This window comes from Hippoglossus hippoglossus, chromosome 24 (genome assembly GCF_009819705.1).
Source record: "Hippoglossus hippoglossus isolate fHipHip1 chromosome 24, fHipHip1.pri, whole genome shotgun sequence".
Taxonomy (NCBI): Eukaryota; Metazoa; Chordata; class Actinopteri; order Pleuronectiformes; family Pleuronectidae; genus Hippoglossus; species Hippoglossus hippoglossus.
Genome location: NC_047174.1, coordinates 9,887,859 through 9,909,493, shown reverse-complemented (window position 1 = coordinate 9,909,493; position 21,635 = coordinate 9,887,859).

Sequence of the window (21,635 nt, the reverse complement as noted above, 5' to 3'; positions counted from 1 at the left end):
TTCTCTGGCTGAGTGGACAATCGCAAATTTCGCCCCCTGTGGGAGAGACGACCTTTATGAGCGTTTTTAGGGCTGAGCAATATTCAAGCCAGTGGGAAGGAGGAATAAAAAACTTAGGGATCGGCTGCATTTGCAATCAAACTGACGTCCAAGGAGGGAAATGCGTTGTCAGTGGAATACGTCTCTTTTTTACGTATATCTTCGCGACACACCTTTTGGTTTAAAGATACAGAGATGCATTTTTATTTGATTTCATTCCAGGTGTAAATGTCACGAGCACTGATTCCAACCAACTGTCGTGCTGATACATGTATGAGAAATCTCACGTTTTAATCTCCTATTCAAGTGCTTTCTTTCACCAAACTGCCAGTGGTACATTTAGCTTCACAGTAAAAAAATAGCTTGTGTATATTTCCGAAAAGCATTTTACAAACACACACACACACACACACACACACACACACACACACACACACACACACACACACACACACACACACACACACACACACACACACACACACACACACACGTGGGAGACAGTTAAGTGATCTCCACGTGATAGCTGCTACGTTAGCATTTTGCAGCGACACAGCCATTGTAGTCTTTTGAGACTTTAAATAAGATGTTAAAAATTCTCATTGGATGTATTATTTCAGTCTGTTGTAGATTCATGATATGAACTTTTGAAGACACTGATGGTTTTTTTTCTGCTTTATGTTTTCTTCGGGGAGTAGTTAACATCCGTGCTAAATATGAAATGTGTTGGCAAAAATTCCGCCTTCGAGTGAGAACGCCGCCGACGCTTTCAGTCGTTCACGCGGTAGATGGCGCAGAACAAGCAAAAACATTTCATTAGACTTTAAAAAAAACTTTCCAAAGCAACTTCCCTCAAAATCATCATGGAAGTGAAACAGATCATCAGGTCCAGTGTGAAGGATGTACAAAGGGTCTGTCAGCAGAATTTGAATATAATATTCATAATTGTGGTTTTATTCATTTGCAATCACTTTAAACCAAGAATAGTGTTTTTTTCTTTAGCTTAGAATGAGCCGTTAACAACTACAATGGGAGTGGCTCATCTTCCGTGCTACTGCGGTAGACCAGACGGAACAAAACAAACTCAGAGGGTCTTCCGCATCTTCTTTATTTCATAAGATATTCGGCCGAACGTGCTAATTTGGCAAGACAGCGAGGTGAGGGTGTGGGAAGGGGGGGAAAATGGTTATAAAACTGCTGTAGATTCTCCTATACGTTCAGAAAGGGAGGTGTCGGTTGGATGCCACTAAATCTTACACACTGGTCCTTTAACTGTCAGTAGCTGAACCAAAAGTTTGTTTCCTGCAAACACTGATCGCTGAGCCAGTTCCGATATTGTGTTGCACTCTGGTCGTCAGTCCAAAGCTTTATACCCGTTTAACTACTCCCTGTCCTTATACTGAGAACACTTTGTTAGATTTCTTTTGGAGATAATTTATTCTAATTTATTTTGTGTATATTTGCTCAGTGCTACTGTATAGATGACTCTCTCAGTGTGTACAGTCCTATTTCTTCTCCTTGTTTATGTGCATTCAGTTGTGTATTCGATGCCTGTGTGTAGGGGAGGTCGGACTAAAGCCACGTGCCTCGTGTGTCCTCGCACAAACCGTGTGAGTCTCTCTTACAAATCACGTGATTAACAGACAATCAAATGTACAAAATGTGCCTTGTGAATAACAGACCCGCCACATCTTCATCATCCTCATCAGCATCATCAACACTTGGCATACAATTACCCAAAAGTCATTGGTCACGGCTCTTGTTTCACTTGGGCTCTGTGAGATCAACGTACGGTAGAGTTGGCACGAACAGTACGGCCTGTGTTCGTTGTGCCTTGATACGAAATAAAAAAAAACAACCACAACACAAATCTGTGTGATTCCTCACATCAGCTCACGAGGCACAGGCTCAACCTTTGACATCTCTCAGCACAAACGGCAGGTTTCACCACGCAGGACCTTCTCGATATCAAGAGACGACTGTTTGCAATCAATGTGCACTGTAAAAAAAAACAACTATTTTTACCTGTAAACTGTATTTTGCACCTCTCTCTCTTTCTACTCCTGTGCTGAACTTCCCTCCCCCCCCCCCCTCTAGATTCTTGAAACTTTTTAACATCTGTAAAAAAAGACACAAATGCTGGATCGGCCGAGTTTGTCTGGGTTTTTCGTGCTTTATTATCTACAATCTAGTCGGGCTGCGGGTTTACATTTGAAGGAGGAATGAGCCACCGTTTTATTTTTATTTTGTACGCGAGCTGGGTTGAGCAGCCACTGGGTCAGTGTCACTGCGGCAACTCGGACTCACGAGAAACAGTTTGTTATACGTTCAACCTTCAGTGTCTTTACTATCAAATTTCTTCAATCATTTTTTTTTTTTTTCAAATATCCAAGAACGAGTGCATCTTAACTGTCAAGTGCTGTGATTTGGTGTTTTTATACATTTGACATGAATTTGACAGCTATCGTTGCTATGTTTATAAAATTTTATCAAAACTTTTTCCATACTTTTTTGTAACAAGACGAAGAAAGAACTACAACATGACTTTTTTTGCTTTTCTATGATTGCTTTTTATTCAGTGTTGTGGCATTTTTTTTTAGATTTCGGATATTGCCAATTCTGCTGTCACTCTCAGTTCAAGGGCTTTTTTCGATAAATGTAAATGGAGTAAAAATGCATGTCCGACATTCCTGAAAAAAAATATTCTGTATCCTAAGGGTTTGAATGTAATTTAATGGAGTGAAAAACCACAATATCTCTTTTTAATACATGGACTGAACAGTGGAACTTCTTTCAGACTCCCGTGCTGTGTTTGAGCGGAGGGGGCTTGTACTGTCTTCACGTTGCTTTCTTTAAATTCAGAGTGGTCTCAAGGATTTCACATTCATGTGTTCTATGAAGTGAGACCCAGTCCAGATGTAGCAGTTCTTTTTCTTTTCGTGAAAGCATTGGCTGTGTCATCTTTGGGACTGCTCTGTGTCAGCTGCACCGTTTTCCAAACAGCGCAGGACATGGAGCGATGGAGGGATCGGAGGCGGACCGGGGATGTTTGTTCTTTTTCTAGTGCAATATGCTGTACATAAGAGCTTGGCTCTCCAAATCTTACAACTTCTCTTAAGTTCTTTTGTTGTTCAATGGGTACATTGCTGTTTTTTTCATTAAAACTTTATGGACAATTGAAATGGCCTGTGCATCTTTTCTTTAATTAATCACAAACAAGCAGAGAGTACTTTAAAATTGGCTCTAATTACTGATATTAACTGGTCTCTGACTAACCAACTTTTTTAGTACATTAATGACTGAATAGAGATGTGTCATTTGTGAACAACGCAATTCTTCTCAACAGCCCTTTGGTAAGAACAATGGGCAAAGCTGTTGGATACTTGAGCCGTTCCGTTTAATATTGTGCCAATATTTCATTGACCCAAAGCCACATCACTTCCCTTCACGTGGGCAGTGAGAACAGAAGATTGACATCCCCTTGTGCAATGTTAATAATGCAGTTAATTGACTTTAGGTCAATCCAAATGAGCAATTTAGTGCTTTTGAACTACACACAAAAATAGTATTAGTCAGATGTCTAAGGTTGATTCTGACCCAGATGTTCTGATCTCATGCATAATAGTTGACGTGGCTCAGTCAATACAAAATGACAGATCAGCTGGACGTGAAAGAGTTGCTCACAAACGTACTTTAGTATCTTTTTAGTTTTTTAACGGTTCAATTAAATAAATATCTAAAAAAAAGAAACCAAAGTAAAAAATTGGCCTCGAAGTTAATAATTCTCACCAAAAGTCCAAAATTAATGAGACTTTTAAAAATAGACGGCGAGTCCAAACCACGTGGACATTTTAACCCCAAACATCGTCACTCAAATTGGATAAAAACCTCTTCTATGAATAGACACCACTGATTTAACCCCACTGATGGTCCCTCAAAAGTTAACTCAGCATGAACAACAGAAGCATCTCACGAGCCCCAGAGGCCACGATGGAGCTCAGCACTACGTTTCTTTTTTTTCATTTTAAACATGCTCTTGCCTCCAGGGGGGAAAGATGCAGCCCAACATAAACTGTGATTCACTTTTTCTGTCACCATGTTTTTGGAGCGATCTCCCCCAGGCTGCTGCTTTGTACAGACAGGAGCAGCAAGGAAGGTAAATGTGTGTGTGTGTGTGTGTGTGTGTGTGTGTGTGTGTGTGTGTGTGTGTGTGTGTGTCGAGGGCAGAAACCCATGTCCTCACAGAAATAGAGGATTCTTGTTTTTCCGATAAGGCCTGATAAGGTCATGCTGCAGGGCCGGGGCTGATATGAGTCGATGCCCTGATGTGTCAAAAACTGTTAGTGCTGTTTTCACTATTCACACAGAAAGTAGAAGCTTGTCCCTGCTTTTGCAAACAGTGCGTTCAGGTGAGTCAGCGAGTGTTTGAACACGCTCACTGCAAACCCCTCGCAGACAGGCGACCTGCCCTGTATTTGCATGGAGCGGGTTGTCTGGGAGCAACGTGAGACTAATTTAATTTCGGATTGTCACATTACTTGAAAGGAATAAAGCTATATTGTTTGCGTTTCCCACACCGAACATCGAGCTAATGAGACGCTGCCGTGTTTCCACTCTCATTTCGTATTTCAGAAACATTTGATTCCCTCGATTTATGCGAAACATAAAGCGGTAAATAAAAAAGACATGTTAGTTTTTTTTATTTTTGTTGTTGTTTTTCTGTATGTGTGCGCTCTTGGCAAAATAACAAATCGCTGTGAAGAATTGGGAGCAGACCAGTAAACACATCTTCATACAATGGTTGGAGATGAAAAGCAGGCGGGTTGCCGAGGGAGGACGAGGATTCTTCTACCATAACTGGAAACTCGGATCTTTCTCAGCAGGTTATGTTAAATCTTATTAAAAAATTTTTTTTTTTAAAGTCTCCCAGAATGCAATGCTAACACATCCAGGCTTTATGTTGTAACCACAAAACAGGCTCTGTATCCCTCCTTAACCCAACACCAGCTGGAGAGAGAAAGCCTCGTCCCCCCCGTGGGACTGCTGCTGGTAAATACAGACAAGTGTGTGTGTGCATGAGAATGTGTGTGTGTGTCTTCAAGGAAAGAGAGAAAGAGAGAGAGAGAGAAAAAAAATGGTATGGGGTGGGGGGTGAGGGGTGGCGAGGGCCTGCTTGGCTCAGCAGTTTTTCCTGCACACAAAGACCTCTGTGTTCTCCTGGCCGGGCGCTGGAGGAGACGCCCTCATGATAGCCCGGTGCCTATCTCGAGGGTCACGCCTCGGCTCCAGCAGCAGAAGAAGCTCCAGTCCCCGGCTCTTTCTTTTTTTTTTGTTTTGTTTAGTTCTGCCTGGGAGACGTTAACCCTTCAGTGTCCGTCTGTTGCCTGAGCGGCACAATGTGAGGTCTTTCAAGGACTTTTCTGAGTGTGATGGACATTCGTCTTTCATAGACGTCCTCGACTAACTCTATTCGCCATAAAGAACTGATTTCCACCATGTTTCTTTTGTTCAGTGTTTCTCAAACATCCTGAACAAATACAAAGCGAGAAGAGAAATTAGTTCATGATACAGAACCTTCCTGGTTTATAAATCCACTTTACAATTACAGAAATTGATTGTCGTGGCTTAAACCCCTTGAGATGTTTCATCTCCTTTTCGAGTGGGTCCCAACACACTGGTCGATTAACACAATAACATCTGACTTTAATCTGCAAAGGGAACGGATACAATCGGTTGTCATTCCCGGGTCAAAGGACTCTGCAGGAGAAAGGAATTTTTTTTATCTGCTCCGGCAGTGATGTAAACATGACACCTTTCTTCTTCTTCCTCTTTAATTTGGTGGTCTAGACGCTGAGGCTGCACCTTTACGGCGTGACGTTATGATGTGCATACAACTTCCGGGCGGTGGCACGTAAATAGCCATAAAAGTTTGTGTTTTTACATCTTTGAAGCAATGAGGAACAGCGATTTCTGTCTTCATATTGTGCAAGACCGTGACAACAAGAAATCGCCTGTGTATACCCACTAATTTTTGTGTAAAAGAAGTATTAAATTGGACGAATGGGACAGAATGGTTAAAAAACAACGACAAACAATAAGAGAACAAAGTACAGACAAAAATCTGAACTTTAAATGAGGCAACCTACAGAGAAAAAAGATCCATAACTAAGGAATGAAGGAAATACATTAATTTAAAATTGATGTCTTGGGCTGAGGGAGTGTGTCTCACTTTGAGTATAAATCTGCAACAATCTCGTGAGGCGACGACAGAGTGATGACATTTCAATTATCACCTTCCCAAAGCTTTGTGTGTCTTACAGTTGCTGTCAGGGGAAACAGGTTAACACAGGACGCAGCTCCCTGCATCGCAAGTTTACAGTAAGAAGTGACTGATCTCCAGAGATCTCTTCTTCTCCACCACCTACATAGTTTTTTATTGATGCACATATGCCTCAGGATATGCTGAACATCTGACTACAATATCACAGAAAACATGAAAACATCCTAATGTGGAATGAGGGGCAAAAACATCCTTTTCGGTGGAACAAAGAATAGCACGAAGGGCAGAAAGAGGCCGTTTGTTAAAAAGTTATCATAGGGAATCATAAAATTCAATAGGTGTGGCTCCATCCTCTGAGGAAATGGACTTCCTGTCCGCAGAGAATAGGTCGTGCCGCTCTGAAAGGGCACACATGTCAGGTGTAGCGCTCCAGCGGGGTGTTCGGTCAAAACACGGTGCAGCTGCAGCTGACGTGGGGGGAGGGGGGCTCTGGGGAATAGCGTGACTTCCCTGGTACACGAGCCTCTGCTCTGTGGACCATGTTGTATCAACTGACTCTCAGCCAGACACCTACCTGTTTTCTGTATGAACATCTTTTCATACAGAATAAATAGTAAATGCCGGTTATACAAGGTTTCTCTTGTCCTAACAACCACTCAAAGAGCTTCACACTATGAGTCACAGGAACCCATTCACACACACGTTTGGATAATACTTCTGTTTATCACACTCTGCCGGTACAGCCGTCAGGGGCAATTCGGTATTCAGGCCTTGTGTATACGACTGCGGGTGTTTTTTTGAATTGATTTAATCTCCATCCACATGACCCTCGTTTTACAAAATATCTCCGTCCAGACGAGAACACCAAAACGACTACAAACGCTGAAACAAGCATGCCGGGGCCAGTAGGTGGCGATAAAGTCTACATCAACCATCCGTCAAATATCAGAGAGGAACACTGTGGTCCAAGTAATATTTTGGCGATTCAGACGCATTGAATATTGTAAGGCTAAATTTAGCTGCAAACCTATGACAAAACCTAGCAGTTTTAACCAAAAGTAGAGAAACCAGTACAGAGCCACCATTGTAACACAAAGCAACATTTGACATGCCTGAAGTAAACTTGTGATGTCATCTTTTCCCAAACGCTCAGTTTTACATGTACACACAGATACACACAGACAGACCCAAACACGGAGGTAAAAGTTTGTTTTGCAAATGTTTCGCTTCAGCGGGGAAGAGGCCTCCGTGTGTTGCGCTGAGACACTGCAGGACTGCAGATTGGAGGAGCCAGGGATCAAACCACGACCTTCTGATAAGTGGACGACCCGTTCCACCTCCTGAGCCGCAGCCCTGATTGTTGAAAACAAGATAAATAACCAGAAAAGTCTGAGAGGATCACACTAAATATGTAAATACAGTTCTGGTAAAAGCTAAGTAGCCTGATTTAGCAATGCGTCAGTAATCTCAACTTTTAAAGCAGATTCATAATAAGTGTGTTTTGCATCTTATACTTCAATGTATTTTATTTTTTACAGCCATCGCAGTATACATTTTTATGGCACGTGGACAGAATGGTATAGAACATTTTTATTTTCTTCTCCACGGACTGTAATGGGCAAGAAAGAACAAAAACACCCCACGTTTGTAGATAAAGTATTTTCCTATATGAAAACTATCCATAGGCCATATTTGCATTTATTCCAAAGATTTTCAAAAATAAACAGCCCTGAAATCTGCCCTAAAATAAGAGTCTTTAAACCAGACTAAAAATGTTAAAGCCTTTTTCTCAACATGAGTGCGTCTGTATTTACTTCTCTCTTCATTTGATGGACAGAATCAATAATTGAAATCAAAAGACTGGGAAGCACAACACCGAAAAACTGTCTGAGCTTAAGAGTCTTTCGCAGCTCAAGGTCAATAAACGACATCTTCTTGTTCAGGGACGCTCGCACAAAGCTGAGCAGACGCTTTCAAACATCATAGATTTGGGTTTGTCTCACCCGACGTAACCTTTTATCTGTAGAAATGCACTCGCTGCCTTTTTCCAGAAGAACAACAACAAACCTGCAGGGCCACACGTTACTGTATCATGACAAAAATATGCAATCAAGTAAAAGAAAAAAATTGCTATTAGTCATGGTTACATAGTCAGTAACGTTTGCAAATTAGCGGCGTTCGTTGGTTACCTGGCTCCACTCTGACTGAGCCACGCTGCCTTCACTTTACAACCACAGCCCCTTGTACACACACACACACACCACCACCACCACCAAATAAGGGCGGGGAGCAGCCGATCCATCTCCCCGGGTGATAAAAGTTAAATACAGCCCATGAGTGGAGACATGCCTGCAGGGGGACTTGGTGAAATGGGCGTCCACTATTGTCTCTGTCATCTCAGGCCTGTATCAGGGAGGATAAACTACTGAGATGATAAGTGGGTATTTATTTGGTGGTGACTGCGGTCTAATGCAAGACAGATGAGTGATGAAGGGCTGCAGATAGTCAAACAGACTCTGGAGACTAAAGAACATGATGTCTCCGTCTCTCTGGGATCAGGGGGAGTTACGATACATTTTATGTGCTGTGCTGCACGGAGACGTCACTCTGAGTATATTCACATGTAAAACTAGAGTGGAACACAGTGGGCCCAACAGTCCCCTTAAATTCCACACTAAAGTCTGTCATATTCGCTTGGATGTAGTCATGAAACTATCAACGATGCATATAAACAGTTGATTCCCTGCTGAATCCACAAGATCTCAGCTTCACAATGGTCGTAGTTACGGGTTTGTAGATCTGTTTGTTACTGTGCGATGGCCTATGAAACCAGATTTCACATACTGATAGATATCAGTCCCCTGAATAGGCCTTATTTCATGGGAGATCAATAAAAATGTCAAAAAAAAAGTCCCTCGATCTGCGGTGCTGGAAGTTATTGGGTTATTTCTTGGGTCAAAAGGTTGACATGTCGTGATGTGTGATTTCTGTTTCTGGGTACAAGCTCTGGTATTTTCAACATGCTCCAGTGCTCTGTCCCTGTGCCATAACTGTGGATCTCAGATGGTGGAATAGATCAAATGTGACACAAAAACAAAGTCAATCTTTTGCAGGTGAATGCTGACGTTAGCTAGCGAGACTTCATTGGGCAGCAGAGAAGCAAGAACTGTGTGAAGAATGAAATGAAGTTGATTAAATGAGTCGGATGTACTCAGAAATGTCAGTTGCTTTGGGCCACTGAATTTTATTCATCCATCCATCCATCCATCCATCCATCCATCCATCCATCCATCCAATCCGTTCAGTCGTTTTTGCATAATCCTGCTGAAAAACCGATGGAGGGGTGAGACTATAACTTCCTTGATGTAATCTCAAAGTGTTGGCTCCAGACTTGAAGAGGGCACAGGGAAATCTACACTCTATTTATTGGCCTCAATATTGATGCAAATATTTGATCTCATAACAAAAGTACTGGTGCTATAGGGACAGATACAGTGTTGTGTTGTTCCTGAGAGGGTGAATGTAAAATTATTAATGAAACCACTTGATGCAGGACAGGAAGGTGAAACCAGACGAAAGGCTGAAAAGTACAATAGACTATCTGGCAGCGGCGGTGGAAACAATCCATTATAAATACTGAGAGGTGATTAGGGAATAGGTTAGTATGTGATTTATTTAGTCAGAGTGAAAGGGCAGTCAGAGAATAAAAGAACTGTGACAATCAATTGGTCGTAAATTGCGGTACTTACAGCTAAATACTACTGGCCAAATGAAAATATCAAGTTTACTGAGTAGTACTTTTCTTACTGTGTAGAAAAGTGTTGTAACTACTCACAGACCAATGTTACCTTGACTTGTCGCCAGGCTGTGATACTCTGACATGTACACATGTTAAAACATGGTTTTTTTTACAAGGACAAAGTATAAGGGGCATGGTGACGAAAAACGACGGAGATTTCAAGAATAAAGTCGTATGAAAAAAAGTTGCACAAGAATAAAGTTTTTTACAAGGGTGATATCAGAAGACCCTGTTGCCTGTGTTACAATGAGGAATGTGGAGCATCTTGTTAAGTTATACAAAATAACCTAACACCACATTATCATACATATTGGGAATTGTGTGTAAGAAACTGTCTATTCTGAAGAAAGAACCACACAGAGTTGAAGGAAATTGCCTCTTTTGTGATATTCAACGGAGTTTTGCAGTTTCACATTGAGAGTGGGTCAAGATTTTGGATCCAGTGAGAATGAAACTATGGCGAACACGAGTTCTCCTTGATGCTCGTTTCCTTAAAAAATATGTATTCTTGTCAAATTAAAACTTTATTTTTGTAAAATTAGGATAATTAGGACTTTATGCTTGAAATCATAGAATTGTTTCTCTTCGACATGGCTCTATTACTCTGTTGTGCATTACTGGCAGACAGATCAACACCAAGTTAGAAAATTGCTTTGATTGTCACACTTATTTCCATTGTCCAAACACTTGTTTCTCTTTGTCCGTTACTGAATTGGCATCTGTGATCCTGTTGTGTCTCTTGCCAGAAAGTTTTGTTCATGACAATCTGCCTGTTGGGCGAGGGCCAGACTCCGATGATCGTGTTTGTTGACTCTGCAAACAGCCACAAATACTTCCAGCAACCCGAGGTGGTGGCAGTATCACTTTACACACCGACATAACGACTCGGTGACACGACGGCCTGCATGTCGGGTACATGTGCGATATGTAACCAATCGTGAGAGGACCCTGGCGCAACAATATCCCGCCTCTGAATCGTGGATGTGGTGAACGAGCTTTTGGAAAAGACACAAAACAATAATGCGTGCGTGCGTGTGTTCGCCGAGGTGAATTATATGCAGGTAGTGTAAACACCACACGAGTTCTATGGTGTTTTTAAGCAGCACATGCAGACAGATTTATAGAAAGCATGAGTCTGATGGAAGTGATGGAGCAGGGGACGGGAACAAAGGCGCTGACAACGTGATTTATTGAAGGATTCCAGTGTACTTAGAGTGCAGCAGATTAGCACATTAAAAGCAAACCCTGCTATTGTCTTAAAAAGCTTTTTGTTATTATCTGTTGTATATGGATGTGTAAATGTTTAGTGTGTCTATAAAGTGAAGTGAGTTGTACTTGTGTGGTATTTTGTTTATTAAAGGGGCATGCCACCATTTTTACACATGATCAGTTTCTTCATGGTGAGTGAAAACTAAAAAGCATCAGATATGTGATGTCTACTTTGTGCACACAATGTATATAGACTACAATATACTGTATATTTTTTTAGGTTTAGGGTTATATAGGGCTATATTTATATATATATACATATTCTTTATACAACATAAAAGATCTCTAAATTCGAAATTTGGGCCATTGCTTCAATGCAGGGCTGTGTGCCTCGATGTCTCTCTCTCCTCTGTTACTCTCAGACTGACCAACGGCCGCACCAGGAGAAATCCCACCCATTTCAATGCACCGTTAAAACAGCAGGCAGGCGGACCTCAGCTTAACATCTGGAGATATGCTCCCAAGTAACATTCCCCTATTGTTTGGTGAAAATCCGTTGATGCTTTATTGAGTTATTCTGTACAAATACAGACACAGAGAGACAGAGAGAGACAGGGGGGACAATATCCTGCTTCTGGCTCTGCCTACGTGCTGGAGAAAAGTAACCCTGATGAGGTCATAGTGATGTCATCAGGGTTATAGCGAAAAGTCTAACTTACAAACTGCCAGTGTGGAATTTGGTTGCTGAACAGGGTTGGAGAACAACCTGGACAGATCACCAGCCGATCACAGGGCTGACACCTGAGCCGTTTGCAGACATGAGCTCACACATGACTGGAAAAATTGTTTTTCACCTTTCAGATATGTTCACAACAACGGGAAAATATCGGTATAATTCAGGGAAGGGGCAGGATATGACAACTTGTTGCAGAGATCATGATTTTGTTTACAGCACGTCGACACCAGCGTCGGCCCTCATCTTCCAAAGCTCTCGAATCTTGTCGTCTTTCCAAGTTGGCATCTCGGTATGAATCTTCTTTGTGTATGACCCCTCTTTTTTCATCCTGAGATGTTTGTATTCGTCCAGTTTATTGTCCGTTTCCTGTTAAAAATGCCAACACGCCCACTTGCTTGCTGGGAATTGTCTGGATATTTCCCTGCTGTATTGTCACATGGGTTCACTCTGACGTGTGGAAAATGTCCGGAGCAACATTAGCGAGACGTAAACATGCACAATCATGCTTACTGGTAGACACCAGTCAACCCGACCTGCATGTCTTTGACATGTAGGAGGAAACCAGAAAACCCACACAGGCACAGAGACAACATACAGACACCAAACAGTGACTCAGCACTGACCTGACACAGTGTCAGCGCTGAGTAATAAACACATTTTCACAGCAGTTAATGAACTGAGCTCAGATTAATCCTGAACCCTTTGGCTGTGAGGTGATGGCACTCACCGCTGCACCACTGTGCCGCTCCCCAGAGCAGCTGCAGACACATTAACTTACACGCTAATTATCACATTAATTATTTAAAAAATGGGTTTGTGATATTCTGCAGATATTCAGTTTAAGTAACTCAGCCTTATTCAACCTCAGGCCTTAGATGAACCAGAACTGAGTCATCACCAGGCTACAGTGCAGTACAGTGGTTTACAGAAGTAAAAAGTGCAACGAAATCAGGTCAAACACTTCAACACTCATCCACAAAAGCGATAACCAAATTATACACACATAATAAAAGTTGTGCCAAAATCTGATTGGTGGTGTCTGAGAAAATGTTTGTATCCAATTTTTTTAATATAGGAGACATCACAGTGGATCAAAGAGAAACTGAAAAAACTGAATATTTAAGCTCGTGAAATTGATCCCACAATTTTTTACCATCATCAGTGGTTGTTATGTTTTTGATTGATTACCTGATTGTTATTTCTAATCACTCTCTTTCGCTGCCACCTGGAGCAGAGGAGCTCTATTAGTACTGTAATATGATGTGAAGGCCAAACAATGCGAGCAGTCATCATGGCTCCTCTTAAAACACAGATCCTTTCCCCTCCAGTGTTTTCATTACAATTACTCAGCCCAACTATAATTTCCTCCGAGCGCTCTGAAACATCGGAGGTCCCTGCATTAGCTGTGGCCTTAAGAAGTCCATTGTAAACTTAAGAGAGTATAAACTGAACTCTCTCTGTGTTTAGCACGATGAACGGATATGAAATATTTCTTCGGGCCTCATGGGAATGAGCCAAAAAGAGCTGAAGACACTGGGGGGGGGGGCGTCATGAGGGAACTCGAGCCAAGTTATTGTGTTTATAGAGCAGCCAGATTGAATGAAGCAGCGAGTGATGAGAGAGGACATTAATAGTAAAATAATTTCAGTAGGTTTAGCTTGTATATGGGCTCAATGTGATTAGGATGATATAGGGGAGAATAAAGCCTTTAAACTGTCCAATAATGTCTGGTAGTGTTAAAATACAGTATGATGAAGTGAGACATTGAAAACATTTATGAGCCTCGCAAAGAACGAAGTTTAGCCTTTAGCAATACAAGTTTGTGTGTGAACTCATTTTTGGTATCTGCATAGGACTATTTTGAGCATGAAGCAAACTGAGGTCCTGGTTAAGGTTAGTGGTAAGATCTGAACTGTGGTTAGGTTAGGGTTGGGCATGAACTGGTCATGGTTAAGGTTAGGGATAAGGATTTGGTCAGGCTGCACACAAGGAATGGAAGTCAATGCAAAGTCCTAATAAAGATGGCGGTGTGTGTGTGTGTGTGTGGATATTTTCCCCACTCCATGTACATTTCAGACAGGTATGATCACTCAAGACTACAGACTGTATATAAATGGACGACATGACGGCTCCACAAAAGTCAAGCCAAAACATATATCGCCCCCTGGTGGCTGGCTGCATTATAGGTCATCAACCCCGGCGCATTCATATTAGCAGATGGGACGTGGACCAAACTAGAAAAAAAAACAGGTAAATAGATTTCTCAGACATAGTTCCTGTCATATTTTGATGCTATAGAAAGGGGTAAAATGTCATGATTGACAGCAGACGCGAGTACGTGCGTCTTTAAGAACTTGATACCGCGGCTCGATGCTACGATCTCCACTTCGCTGACTCTGGTGCCAACTGATGTCAAAAGCAAAAGATGGCGGCATCCGTCTCCTGAGTAGCTTAGCATCTTTTTTATGTATTGTTTGGGGGGACAGTTTGCTGTTTTATTAGCATTAGTGTGAAATTGGGGAAGACGTGCAGCAGCATCGAACCTGCGGCTGCTGCAGGAGGGCTCAACCCAGCATACGTGCAGCGTCTATGCTACCAGATGAGCTGGCAGGCACTTCATTTTGGTCCATAGGAGGAAGTGGAGGCCTAGCATGAATCTTTATATATCTATGGTTGGAACTCAGCAGACTAGAAACACATCACATTAGTGTAAGCCCATAGTGTATTGTGAAACCCAAAATAAGCACCTGAGATTTATGAAGTAAAAGTAAAAACCAGAGAGCGCACAAGAGAAGTTAAAGGTCAGACATACTGTTATTATCACCAGTTACACCCCTGAACACAAGCATATAGCCTGGATATGGGTGTGTGTTGGTGTATGTATGTGTCTGTGTGTGTGTGTGTGTGTGTGTGTGTGCGCGCTCCCCTGCCTTTACTGCCCTGCTCTGCAGCTGGAAGACCGGGGGGGATAAAGGCATTGTTTTATATGTTAACACAGTCTATCCCGCTGAGGTAAAAATAGTCCCCGGCTCTATTCTCTCACAGCGGAGCCAGCGATCGCTCAGCCAAAAACAATATTTGGACATGGCAGCAGATGTCCCCAAACAAGCCCAGTAGGACAGGCCTGCGAGGGGAACTTTTGGCATCGGCCGACTCCAGGGAGAGGAGCGAATGAGCGGGAAACAATGTGGTTTATGAGTGCACTCGAGAAAGAGAGCGAGAGAGAGAGAGAGAGGGGAGCATGAGCGCCGGCTTGTATCTCGGCTCGAGACCCTCAATGAGAGCCTCGGATTTATAGATGATGAAGGACCTGCCTTTCTAAATGAAGCGGGGGATAGTTCACGGGGTTCGCCTGCTTATCCCTGGCCGTGTGCCTTTGCACTTTTTCTTTGATTTGGGAGCTGAGAGACAGAGAGAGGTCTCCAGTGCTTTCTTTGGTTTAATGTGCTGTAATTTCTGCACACTGGGACAGAACATGACAGGAAACGAGCACTAATTCTTGCCTTTTAAGACACAGATAGTCTGATCGCTGTCGGATTTCCCAGGCGGTGAATTCCTTCACTGCCTCTTTCTGCTGCTCATCTGTCCGTCTTCGTAACAACTGTATTCACAGTGGTGTTTCTCTAATAGATCTTTGAACGATGCAGCTTTACGCTCCACAGATTGGATTGAAAAAACAATGTAAAGCCAAGTCACAGTCAACCTTGAGCATCTGACGGGTAAATCACATTCGTACATATGGAAAGCATCACAAATTATACTCATATTCCCTCCATTAAAACTACACATGACACAAGTTTTGGCAAAGAGAAACCCACTCCCTGAAAACATAAAACACTGAGGGATGCCTTCACGATTTAAAATGCATCTTCACAGTGTCTTCGTTTTGTTTATTAGAGAACAGTGAGCTGTCTCAGTCACCTTCCTGTTTCAGTTAACTCATCCAGCTTCCGTCTCTGCTGATCTACGGCAGCTGCTGAACTCCTGAGAGACACAAACATGACTCTGCACTTTGTCGGTGCCGAGGAATAAACAGATTTCCACAGTGACTGTCATGTTTTTTATTGAGGATATATGTGATTCTGCTGTGTGGGATGGTCGCATATTTATCTTGTTCTTTTTAAGAACTTTCTCAGAGCAGAGGGTGACACGATGAAATCTCTTTAAGTCTTTACAATTTACCATTAGGTGGTCGCGCAGTGTTGAATGTAGTAAACAAACCCAACTGAGTGAGTTAGAGTTGCACATATTCTTGGTTGTAGTTCGGTTTAAGATGGACATACGATGTGCTATTTCAGAAATGATGTCAAATTAAAAGCAGGACACATTAAACAGGCAGGTAAACTGTTGCTGCTGCTCGACCAGTCTGGTCTCTTTGTGTTTGTCTCCATGACGTGTGTTTTGCCATTTTGAACATGCAGCATTAGCAAAAGTTTGGGGAATTGATTTAGAGAGGGGGCATTTTCTCGCTCCTATATACAGCACAACAAATGACTCATGACAAAGGTGAAATCGGAAAATGCTGCTTTAAATGTGAGAAATTTATGAGATAAAAACATGATCAGGCAGCATTATGTTTTTCCTTGATTTCTTTACCCCATTAGGGTAAAACTGTGACCTTGGAGAATTTAGAGTTTGGTCAGAATCCTATTTGACATTTAACTGTCTTAGACGTCTAAAACAAAATGTAATTTGTCCTAATGCATCACACAAAGGCCCTGATTTGTGTACAAAAACAACTCAGTAGTAAATCAAACATTTTCTATATTCAGCTACTGTAGATAAGAGAAAGAAATATATACAGTGAAAGTCTCAATGGATCCAACTGATGCAGCCAGATTCCTCCTTTTCTACAATTCCATCTCCCATTCGTCACGTCTTTTCTCAGGACTTCAGTGGACACCTCAACAGCCGTAAGAGCTGCGATGCTGATTTTCCATCTCAATCAGCAGTATATCGGTGAGAGAGAAACCGACACCACCTCCAGAGACCGTCAGACAATGGCCCATACATCAGCTTTTTACTCCCCCCCGCCTCCGCCCGCTAACAAACTGTGACCTGGACCTGGCACTCTGACATGGCAGCCATTCAAATCGACGAGCTAAGAGACATGAGTGCTACATGATCCTGTTCTGGCAAGATTATTATGCTTCCAACACCACTGCCAAAATGCAGAAAGAGCAGGGACTGCAGGTTTCACTCACTGGAGCCAGCAAAGACATGCAATATCTAAGATTTATATTATAATCAGTAGTTTGTGATCAGAGCTTTTATTTTTCAAAGGATAAACACCTCAACTGTTACGACATGTCAAGTATAATCTATTTAATTGGTCAGTAATCAAACAAACTTCTCAGAAAGATGCAAATAGAAATACTACACCCACTCTGCATGCAGTCATAAATATTCAACAGGTTACATTATTAATTTTTTGAGATTTTAAATACAGATGAAGCTGATCATTATAAGAGGGAGGGAGGGAGGACAGCGAAATAAAAATACAAGAATGTAAGACCTGAAGAGCAGAATGTTTTGTTTTTGCTCTGAGGGGAAATTTTATCCACCAGCAGCAATGAGCAATTTTAAAGTCCCACGACAGTAGCTCATTATGTCCCTTAGAACTCTTCTTGGTTGCTCAAAATTACATATTTAAAAGAATTGTCGTGATAGCTTAAATGTAACACAACACCATCCTTCCTCGTTTGGTGCCTTGAATCTATGAATATGCTAATGACACCCCCTTTTCCAGCCACTGAGCCCCACCCACAAGTGGACAGGATTGGTTAGTCAGGTTTAACTAAGTAGTATATACACAAGTATATAAATGTCTCTTATCTTTAAAAAGTTACCGTTTAAAATGATAGGCCACGCCCACTTTGTGCATATAATTGCTTCTTGAACATATCTGCCTATTTTGCTAAATTCTGACTGCAAATTTGATGGTATTTGTGGCCAATGGATTAGGCTGAAACTGCTTTGGTTGGCCTATTCCAAACCAAGGCTTAAAGATATCTACCACGATATATGATGACTGGACAAATTCTCAAAGAATTCATTCACTGCCCTACGATTATCCACCTATCTGGTTCATTTAGAACAGAAATGTGGACTTTCATTCTCCCAAGGCTACACGCCATGTTTGGTCAAAATCAAACTTCTAGGCTCTTTTCATTTTACTGTTTACATGAGGCAAAAACTTTGCTCCCATGCTGTGACCTTGACCTTTAACAGAACAGGTCTTGACCCTCCTCCCACACAACTTGCCAAGTTTAATTCAAACAGGATGAAAACCTCCTGAATTATTGCTGTGACAGATAGAGAAAAAAGCAACCAGACACCACTGCTTAGTGATTAAAGCGTTGTCCTGCTACCCTGTTGCGCAGGTTTGACCAAAACACATGAGTGTGTCCCTCCTGTGCCCAGGTGACACAGTTTTGTAACATAACTTTGCATGACATCAACACGGATGATAGAGTTGTTTTTCACTCAGCAGCCGATCCAACCAGCTGAACCAGAAATACGTGCAGGTTTTCTGAGGTTTAACATTTTTGTTAATATTACACGGCGCTGCACAAATGATCTTGTCAAACAAAATCCTGGAACCGGCCCAGGTGGGTTTTCACGTCACAGCTGTTACTTTTAATTGCGCGGCACCAAAACAGACAACCGAGGCTGAAACACAATGTCGCTGTGATCCACAGCTGTGTCCTGCAGTGACATCAGGAGAAAGGGAGAGAGAGCGGAGGGAAGGGAAAAAAGGGTGAAGGAGCAGCTCTCATTGTCACCAGGCCAGGTTATTGTTCACACTCCTTCGCATGCAACCCTCTGCCTGAGGCCTTTTATCATCTTGTGGCACGTGAGCTACAGCCCAGAGGTCCATTTTATATTTGATGAAAAAGCCAGTTGGCTGCAGCTCAGTGAAGGTCAGGAAGGAAACGGTGACAGGATGGTCATGTGTTGGACTTCAAACAGAGATGAGGGCTGTAAAATTGTTTTTAGATTTTAGACATTACAAAATAAGAAAACTCAAAGTTGTGATATGCATCAATTGGTGCTGACTGACTTAACATTACGCAGTTTCTGATTGTCTATTCAACACGTTTCTTGATACCCTCTAAAGCAGACGGGTAATAAAGATGGACGACATGACGGCTCCCCAAAAGTACAGCCAAATGTTTTGATCGCCCCCTTGTGGCTGGCTGCAATATAGGTCATAAACCCCACCTCATCCATGTTAACACATGAAACATGGACCAAACTAAAAAGTCAAAGTACATGTTAAATATTCAAGTTTGGTTTCAATTAGTTATTTGATGCTACAAAAAGGGGTGAAACGTCACAATTGACAGTATTGGCGGTACCTCTATTCCACGGCTCCATCACCCGATCCCTAAACAGCACACTGGATCCAAATGCGCAAAAAATGGCAGCGTTTGTATCTCGGATATTCTGGCTTCATTTCTGGATAGTGGGAGGAAGTGGAGACACGACGTCCATCTCTATGTCCAGTCTATGGTCTAAACTCAAAAATAATCTTAAGTCTGTTCCCCGCTGAGGTTTCTACAGCAACGTTTTTCATTCCTTATCATTATATTCAATGTGTGATGTGACTTTTGGGAACAACCCACCAAGTTGAAGTGCATGTTTCTGACTTTATTTGAAGAGTTTCAACACCATAGAATTAAAACAACACTCACTTCATTTAGGTTGCCTTTGATGAGCCTGTTAATAATAGGTGTTGTCATGAAATGTCTGGAGATTCAAACAGCTCAGCTGCCGCGTTAAACCTGACACGTTAGTATTAGCTTCGTCTGTCTCAATAGGCCGCAGCTGAAGTGTCACACCGTGTAAGAGTTTTCTGAAAGAGAGAAAATATCCTTGTTATGATCTCCAGGAGTCGGAGTCGTTCACTGCAAGAATACCAGACAAAGAGAAACTGGTCCAACCACTGGCCCCGATGTTGACAGTCAAACACCATATGATGGGATCTGGCTTGTTTCACAGGAGACACAGAAGTTTGGCTCATCTCCAGAGGAAACAACATCTGGAATTTTGCTCTTAATGGGTTTTTCTTAATGGGGGTGATGGACTGTGTCAATCCAAAGAAAACTAAATTTCATCAGCCTGATGACTGTCTAGTGTTACACAAAATATGCAGTAATTATTTTCCAAAATGTTCAAACATGTTTTGGAAATTGATTTGATGCATTTACTACTTCCTCCTACTATCCAGAAACGAAGCCAAAATATCCCGAATACGAAAATCATTTGATCGATAGTAAGTGACTTTCGCTAACGTGGAGGAGGTAAGCTTCATGGCCTACACTCCAGCCAGTCACCAGGGGGCGATAAAGATGATTCGGCTTCATTTTTGCAGAGCCTTCGTTCTGTCCATATTTATATACAGTTAATGGTTTTAATTGCAAGTGAGTAATCCAAGTTTTCTCTGTGTTTGTCACTTTTTGCATTTTCAGCTCTTTCCACTTAGTTTTGAGAAGTGAATATTTTATCCACTCTGTAAATAACAGAATAACCAGATGGCTTCTCTGCATAGCTATTGTTTCTCCCGGAGGATTAAAAGGCCACCATTTGTCTCTCATTATTCACGCTGCTGTTTGTGCAGTCTGGGATTATGCTGCAGTTTAACAGCCACTCTGAGCAGAAAGACATTACATCAGGAAGACGATGGCAGCGGCCCAGAAGAAAAGTGGCAGTAGGAAAAATATGGGGAAAACTAATTATATCCAACAAGCTAATGGTAAAATTGCTTTTAAAAGTCGTCAGACCTTCAGTGGACACCAGTTCATTAGGTTCATTGCTCTACGTGATGAAATTGATTTGAGCTCTCTATAATGAACCATGCAAACAATTGTCTAGTTGCACCAGTAGTAGTTGGAGACAGAGCTGCTGTGGAGGAACAAATTACTGAATCACTGCTGAGTAGAGAGACAGAACAACTGTCTGATCCACATTTTAGGATTGACAGTAAGTCAAATTACGATAGCGAGTTTTAGTGCCGATTTTCACTTAATTTCAAGAAAATCAGCAAAAGAAAATGAAAATTTCCCATCGCCATCCACTTCTCTTCAGTGAGAATTAGGAGGTGGTTTGTTTGGTTAAACAATCGCTGCCACTAATTAAATCTAATTGCTGCCATTAAATACTTGGCAGATGCCGAGGGCGTACGAAGATGGCATGATGGTGCAAATCATCAAAAGGTGAAAAACAATGTAGAAATGTGGTATTTATGTTTCCGATCTGATATTTTCCTCCGATACAACGTTCTTCATCTCGACTGTGGAGCAGAAGCTTCAGCAGAAGAATGTTTCATGTACGTCTTGATTTATTCACTATGTTTCTATTGTCACATTTATCTATTCAGATACGACAGAAAACTATTTTTCACGATGAAAATAAGATTAAAATCAAAGAGAAAGTTACCCCTGAAAACAAGAACTCTGACAAAATGCATAACATTTTTCAACCGCAAATAAAAAACACTTTCGTATGATTGTCAGAAGATGGTTTAACAGCTTGACCTGTTGCACTGAGATTAACAAGAAAGTGTTGTG